Here is an 8042-nt window from a genome sequence, read left to right on the forward strand (position 1 = left end):
ACAAAGATTGGGATAACATTTTCGTAAGCGATGACATAAGGATAAATACGGAGATATTATATAAAATATTAGAGAAAATAGTGGATAAATATATACCGAAGAAGAAAAGTAAACATCATTCATGCATACCAAGAGACAGAAGGATCTTGTTCCAGAAAATCAGAAAGTGGAAAAAAGGTCTTGCAAAAGAAAAAAATGCATGGAAAGTTATAGAACTAAAAAGTAAGATAGAAAATGCAGAACAAAAGATTATACAATCAAAAGAAAATGAAAAACGGGACTTGGAAGAAAAAACCCTATTAAATATCAAGCAAAACCCCAAACTATTATACTCATATGCGAAGAAGATGAATAAAAGAAGAATAGAAATAGGCCCTCTGAGAATTGAAGGGAGATTAACGAATGAAAAAAAGGAAATTTGCAACATACTTGCAGAACGATATAAGAGAGAATTCACCCCTAGAATAGATAATGAAGATAATGATATAGAAGTAAGGGACGAAAATAGTGAATATTTAGCTGACATAGAAATTGATGAAGCTGATATTGTGCAGGCAATTAATGAAATTAAAAATGGAGCTGCAGCAGGGCCTGATGGAGTTCCTGCTATTTTGTTAAAGAAAGTAGTTCATTCTATCGCAAAGCCACTTGCAATATTATTAAGACAAAGTGTAGATACAGGCAAGATTTATGATGAGCACAAATTAGCATATATCACCCCTACTTTCAAAAGTGGATCAAGACTAGAGGCAAGTAATTATCGGCCTGTGAGTCTAACATCACATATTATGAAAGTGTATGAAAGGGTAATGAAGAAAAATATTATGAAACATTTAATAAAAAATAATTTGTATAATATAGGACAACACGGTTTCGTACCTGGAAAAAGTACACAAACCCAACTGTTAGTCCACCGTGAGAACATATTCAAAAATATGAAAAGCGGAAATGAAACAGATGTGGTTTATCTAGACTTTGCAAAAGCTTTTGACAAAGTAGACCATAATATATTAGCAAAGAAAATTAGAAAACACAATATCGTAGATAAAGTAGGAAGATGGTTAAAAGAATTTTTACACAACAGAAAACAGATAGTTATTGCAAACGATGAGAAATCGGATGAAACCAAGGTAATATCCGGTGTGCCACAAGGTACGGTGTTAGCTGCAATACTGTTTGTTATTATGATTGAAGACATAGACAGTAATGTTAAGGATTCGGTAGTGAGTAGTTTCGCTGATGACACAAGAATAAGTAGAGAAATTACTTGTGATGAAGATAGGAACGCTCTACAAAGAGACCTTAACAAAGTATATGATTGGGCAGAGGAAAATAGGATGGTATTTAACTCTGATAAATTTGAATCAATAAACTATGGAGACAGAGAAGGAAAGCTATATGCATATAGGGGACCTAATAATGAGACAATCACAAATAAGGAAGCAGTTAAAGACCTTGGTGTGATGATGAATAGGAACATGTTATGCAATGATCAAATAGCAATTCTTTTGGCAAAATGTAAAGCAAAAATGGGAATGTTGTTACAGCATTTCAAAACAAGAAAAGCTGAACACATGATTATGCTTTATAAAACATATGTTCGTAGTCCGCTTGAATATTGCAATATGATATGGTACCCACACTATCAAAAGGATATTGCACAAATAGAGAGTGTACAAAGGTCCTTTACAGCTAGAATAGAAGAAGTTAAGGACCTTGACTACTGGGAAAGACTACAATCCTTAAAATTATATAGTCTAGAAAGGAGAAGAGAACGCTACATGATAATTCAGGCATGGAAACAGATAGAAGGAATAACAGAAAATATCATGGAACTAAAAATATCAGAAAGAGCAAGCAGAGGTAGATTAATAGTGCCCAAAACAATACCAGGAAAAATAAGGAAAGCACACAGGACATTAATCCACTACGCACCAGCATCGATAATGCAGCGTCTATTCAATGCGTTGCCAGCTCATCTGAGGAATATATCAGGAGTGAGCGTAGATGTGTTTAAGAATAAGCTCGACAAATATCTAAACTGCATCCCAGACCATCCAAGATTGGAAGATGCAAAATATACCGGAAGATGTACTAGCAACTCTCTGGTAGACATTAGAGGTGCCTCACACTGAGGGACCTGGGGCAACCCGAACGAACTGTAAGGTCTGTAAGGTAAGGTCTCTGTCTCTCTCTCTCTCTCTCTCTCTTCCCTTTACTTCTTTCGCTGACAATTAAATTCGGCTCAAATGTTCCCACATTATTCATAGCATTATTTAGCCTGAAAAAGAAAAGAAATTATAAAGAATAGATTTAGTGAGAAACCATTTACCTTGTGGAATTGATTTACTCTATTACCTTCGTTTAGAAGTTTTAGTCATTTTCTTCAAAACCAATTTTGTATTACTCCTACTATAACTTCCTCCAAGCACCATATCTGTCATGATTTGATTTACCATTGCTCCCTGTCTATTCATTCCTCTGTGATTTCATAATTAACTAGTCAACCTTTTAATCCCACGTAATCTACAACACTAATCTCAACATGAACTTAGCGTCTCAGTGGCGTGATCGGTATGGTCTTGTCCAGCCACCTGGGTGACTGCAAGTTCGATTGATTCTCGGGCATTCCATTGAGGTGTGAGAGATGTGTATTTCTGGTGAAAGAAATTCACTCTCGACGTGGTTCGGAAGTCACGTAACGCCGTTGGTCCCGTTGCTGAATAACCACTGGTTCCTTGCTAGGTAAAAACACCATACAAACAATCAACATGAACGTCCTAGGTGTCATCGTCATTACCTCTTCATATTCTCTTCCTATCTTCTCTTTTCGCCTCGGTCGATGATATTAGGATAAGCTAATCTTTCATTTTTATAAGTAAAAGAGGGCGGGAGGGGAAACACTTAAAAAAATACATGACCTCTTTCATTCTTAGAATGACTTATTTTTCCTTTTTTTTTCTTTCATACAATCCTTAATTAGTTTATAAACTGATTTTTAACTGCCTCTATTTGTTTTCTTGAGCAGTGGAAAAAGGAGTTTCCATTATCACCTTCCCTGGCCAAATGTGAGAGGGCCAAACGCCTTGTCCAAATAGCCTCCATTAATTCTCTGCCACAAACCCACACGTAACACTCACCCAATGTCTCTTTCTCCCTCTGCATTTTCTCCGCAATGTTCTACGTTTCCTGAAGTTTGGAGCGCGCATGCGTATCTGTGCGTATTCATATATTATGTACGCATTTTCATTCACTTTAATAATTTTTGTTTTACTATTTCTATATTTAATATATGTATCGTGAATGACAACATTCACTAGTCTCTTTGACAATAAGACTGAGCCCAAAAGATCTTTTGAAGTCCGGTAATTCCTAGTACATAAATATACTGCTTTATCCGGTGAAAGACTTAATTTTATCATTTTATTCTACCTATTTATTTATCTATTTATTCATCTTTTTCTGTCACATACTTAATTTTCGCATTAATGTCTGTAATAGTTAAGGATGGATTTTTTTCACATCTCATTAACTAGATAAGCCAAACTAAAAATTCTCTGTCTGTCTGTCTGTCTGTCTGCCTCTCTCGTCTCTCTCTCTCTCTCTCTCTCTCTCTCTCTCTCTCTCTCTCTCTCTCTCTTATACTACATACGGCTAGACTGTGACACATGTGTGTAGTTGTGAAAATTTACAGTGGGTGATATTGACTGAAAAGAGGAAAATAAATTTTGGTCGCATCATATTTATTTATTTATTTATTTCTGTTTCTTTCGCAAGGAAAATCCTGGCATGCCCTTGTTTATGGAAATCAGTCTCCCTCCTGCCCTTCACACCCGCCTCACCCTCCCTTCAAGAGACTATAACCTTCCCTTTTCTGAACATAATGCATTACTGCTCTCACGATGAAATTCACTGCATGAAAAGAATTGTATAAGAATGACACTCTGGAAAATAAGAACAGAATATTCTCAGGAATGAGAAAGGCAATGGTAACAATAAACGGAATTCATCATCCAAAGAAAATCTGAATAATTTGAATAAGCATAAGAATTTTTTATGGAGTAAACCAGTATAAATGAATATGACAGGATCAAATGGGGAGTGAAAATGAGTATAAAAGCAGAATGAGAGAGAGAGAGAGAGAGAGAGAGAGACTATAACTGACCCTCCCTCTTAACGGAGAAGAATGTCGAAAAGTCGCTTTTTTTTTTTTTTTTTTTTTAATATCCAAATGAACTCCCGAATGCAAAAGCTACATGAGAAGCAGTCCTTTCCTCCCCAGATCCTTCAACAAGAGTTCCCTTTCAGTTCTCTGTAAAAAAAAAAATAAATAAATAAATAAATAAAAGATCTATTGAGATAGCTATGTGTCTCTCTGTCCGCGTTTTTTTCTGTCCGCACCCAAATCTTAAAAACTACTGAGGCTAGAAGGTTGGACATTGGTATGCTGATCATCCGCCCCCAATCAACGAACATACCAAATTGCAGCCTTCTGGCCTCAGTAGTTTTTATATATATATATTTTTTTTATTGAAGGTTCAATTTAGCTATGGGCGTGCGTCTGACACCGCTATAGATACCAATAAAAGAGGACATCACCGGGCCACGGCTGTGAGTTTCATGTGCCGTGTCTGAAAGGTTCAACAGGATTATACGCAAGACAAAAAAAAAAAAAAAAAAAGATAAATGGTTGCGCCGAAGAAATTTCAGCTCATTTTTTACTTTTTACATACCCAGATGAACTCCCAAATGCGAAGAGTAGATTAGAAGCAGTCCTTTCCTCCCCAGGTCCCTCAACAAGACTTCCTTCTTTATCAACTCTTGCAACACCGCCCACAAGGCTGTTCTTGGGAAAGAGACAAATTGGTTCTCTCGCGACCGTGGTTTTCCCAGAGTGAGACATTTATCTGTTTCTTTGCCGCGTTCAGTTCTAGGATTTTCTATTTTCTCTCAGGGAAAAGTTGCTTACGTCAGTATCGATTGCTGTATTTCATTCAGTCACTATTTTCACATCTGGAGTGAGTTTCAAAGTACTCTATTTTATTTTGTTGTAAACAAAATCTTGTTCGAGGATACAAATCCTGGCATTCAAGGTATTTAATATCTTTGTCAGTTCCGTGATACGACGAAATGAAATTTACCTTTGGTTTGCCTTATTTTCCGATGAATGAAACAATCTTATAACGTTTGTCGGATTAGTTATTACTTTCAAAATTCGTTTTTAATTTCAATTTAATACTGCCAATGCGTAGTTTTTGCTATGGTTACTCAAATTAAAAATAAATAGTATGCTGAACAAAATGTACGCAAATAGGCTATTACAATAAAAAAAAATGTGTTCAACAGTAATTTCCTTGTTATTTCAACTCCCGGCTTGTTAAGGGTAAAATTTATGACCATCTATTATCAGTGATTACAATGAAGAGAGAAGTGAGGAAGGAAGTTCTGCCCATGTAATCACTCAAACAGACAATTGAAGTATCGTCCAATGTCCGAACGACACCATCCCAACAGGTTCCATGTATATATACTTGAGATACCCGCTTGCCTTCATTTGTTCGGGGTCTCCTTTCCTCTCTCTTTCATGCATATTTGGTCAAGTATTTCAGTCTGTGATATTAAAAGTGCTTATCATTATTTACACATCAGTAACATCGCTCTCTTCACAGTCTTCAATCACTAACTTCACTTGCAACGCGTTTGCTCAACATTCCTCAGAGGAATCCTGTGATTACAACTGTTAATTAACACAGACGCAAATTGCACAATGGGCAACGGAATTCCAGACACTTCCACTGATTTCAAGCTGGCTAAGTGCGCTCAAGACGACGGGAGTTAAAACAAGCACTGTTTTCTTTTCCCATGATTTCAAGGCGTGAAGACTTATTTCCTTCGGGTTGTGTGGTGCTTTTGCAGGAACTAAGTTGTGGAAATGAACATTCCTGGTTTGCTAAACCGTCAAGAACCTTTTCCATTCCGGTACCAAAATTCTATTCCGTCTCCCTCATATTCTTTTTTCTTTTTTTTTTTTTCCCGTCAATATATGTCTAAAATTGATGGAAAGAGAGAGCGAGAGAGAGGCGAGAGAGAGAGAGAGAGAGAGAGAGAGAGAGAGAGAGAGAGAGAGAGAGAGAGAGAGAGCACTGCAATCACGGAAAGTATGATATGAAACTGGACGCAGAGAAGACAGATGAAATCGACTTGGGAGAATGAATCTCCGATAGGAAAAAAAAAAGGTGAAAGGACCATAACGAATGAGAGATGAAGAAAATAAGTAAAGGATAAACGCTCTCTCTCTCTCTTGCAAAGAAAGTCAAGAGTCAGCCAATAAAAATTATGCTAAGTATCGTCCGAGTGTTTTGCAATAGTCAACAAATGTGAGACTTTCATGTCAATAGAACTTAGAAAAAAAAAAAAACATTTCCAGAGAAAATTATGCAAATATTTCTTCGTCGAAATAAATAAAATGGAAAATATCTCTATCACTCTAAAGAAGAGTGTTACCTGTAGTACCATCATTGCCTACCAAGCGAGGGAGCCAGGGTTCCAAGAGAAAGGGTGGCTGGATGGATGGCTATTAAAACCTCTTTGTGCCTTAGTAGTGAGTAGAGTACCAGGAAACTATGTCGCAACTAAGGAGGAAAAGAGCATGAGAAGGGCTACTTTTTCCCGAAAACGTATCGAGAAAATAACATCGATAAGGGCTTTATAAAGATATCCGAAATTATCATGAGAGGCTCTTACTAGCTCCAACTGTTTCAATCAAAATTAGCAGTGAGTGACTTCGAACAAAAAATGCTTGTTTTGAAAAAAGACGAAACCAAATTTTCCATTTGATATCAGTTCCCACTCAGATGAAGGAGACACGAGCATAGCGACCGAGTGCGGTGTTCAGTTGCCAAATTCAAAATCGAATTGATGATTTCACCGGTCAATTCCACTTTCGACACTTCCATTATCAGTTTTAGTTTTCAATTAACTTACGTTAAATATAAGGATAGATACACAATGTTCTTTATTAACATTCACCATTTCATGGTAGAAATAAAATGAAGAAAAAAAAAAAAAAAAAAATTCGTGCCATCCAAGGCCAAAGTTCAATTAAAAAGTCAATTTACTCGGGAGGTGCAATGACGCTGTCCGGTCACGGGATTTAGTACATACGTTTGTGGTCTCACAATGATTCAAAATAAAAAGCACAATTTCCAAAACGTTCAAGTTTTAAAGAATGTATCTCTTGATTGTAAATTATGGGACTATAACTAAAAAAGAAAAAAACGATATTTACTCCATTAAATTATGACTAGCATCTCATAACAATGACGTTATGTTAACCCTTCGTGGAGAATAGAAAATGAAATTTTAGCATCACTAGCAAATACAGCATATTACCGGGACATTTTTATTTTATTTCCGTTCTTTTTAAGAAAAACTCGAGCGGTCTCTATGCTGGGCAGAAATCATAATAAACCTCTCAGGTACACTGGGAGTTCTGCAGCCTCTGTTAAGAAAAGGAACAGAGACAGACAGACAGACAGACAGACACAGTGAGACAAAACAGGTCAAGTGACATTCAGACAGGCCGATCATCAGGCCGACAGACAAAATTTAGCATCTGATACTAAGAAGACAATTTATTTGGAGACTTCAGGGAAGTTTGACAAAGGTTATTATTATCATTATTCAACAAAAATAGTTACATACATTGAATAACTCAAAAATGCCATCTGATTGCTAAAAGAATTCCAAAAAATGACTATTCCTACGTGTGCAAACAAGATAAGCAAAACGGAATCAAGTATGCTGATAAAATATATATAAATAATATAATTAAATAATGAAAGAACAGTTACATGGAAGAACAAAATTACTACCGGTGCTCTGAAGCCGCCATATAACCTCCTTTAACTTAGAGCATCAGAATCCGCAGCAGTTTGTGAAAAAGGCGTTGCACAGCTCTGCTGCAGAAAATGAAGTAGAGGACCTCTGGGACCTGGTATAATGACACCTTGGAGCTTCCCAAGAGCATGAGTGTTTGTTTT

The sequence above is a fragment of the Macrobrachium nipponense genome, chromosome 17, assembly GCF_015104395.2.
Source record: "Macrobrachium nipponense isolate FS-2020 chromosome 17, ASM1510439v2, whole genome shotgun sequence".
In the NCBI taxonomy this organism is placed as follows: domain Eukaryota; kingdom Metazoa; phylum Arthropoda; class Malacostraca; order Decapoda; family Palaemonidae; genus Macrobrachium; species Macrobrachium nipponense.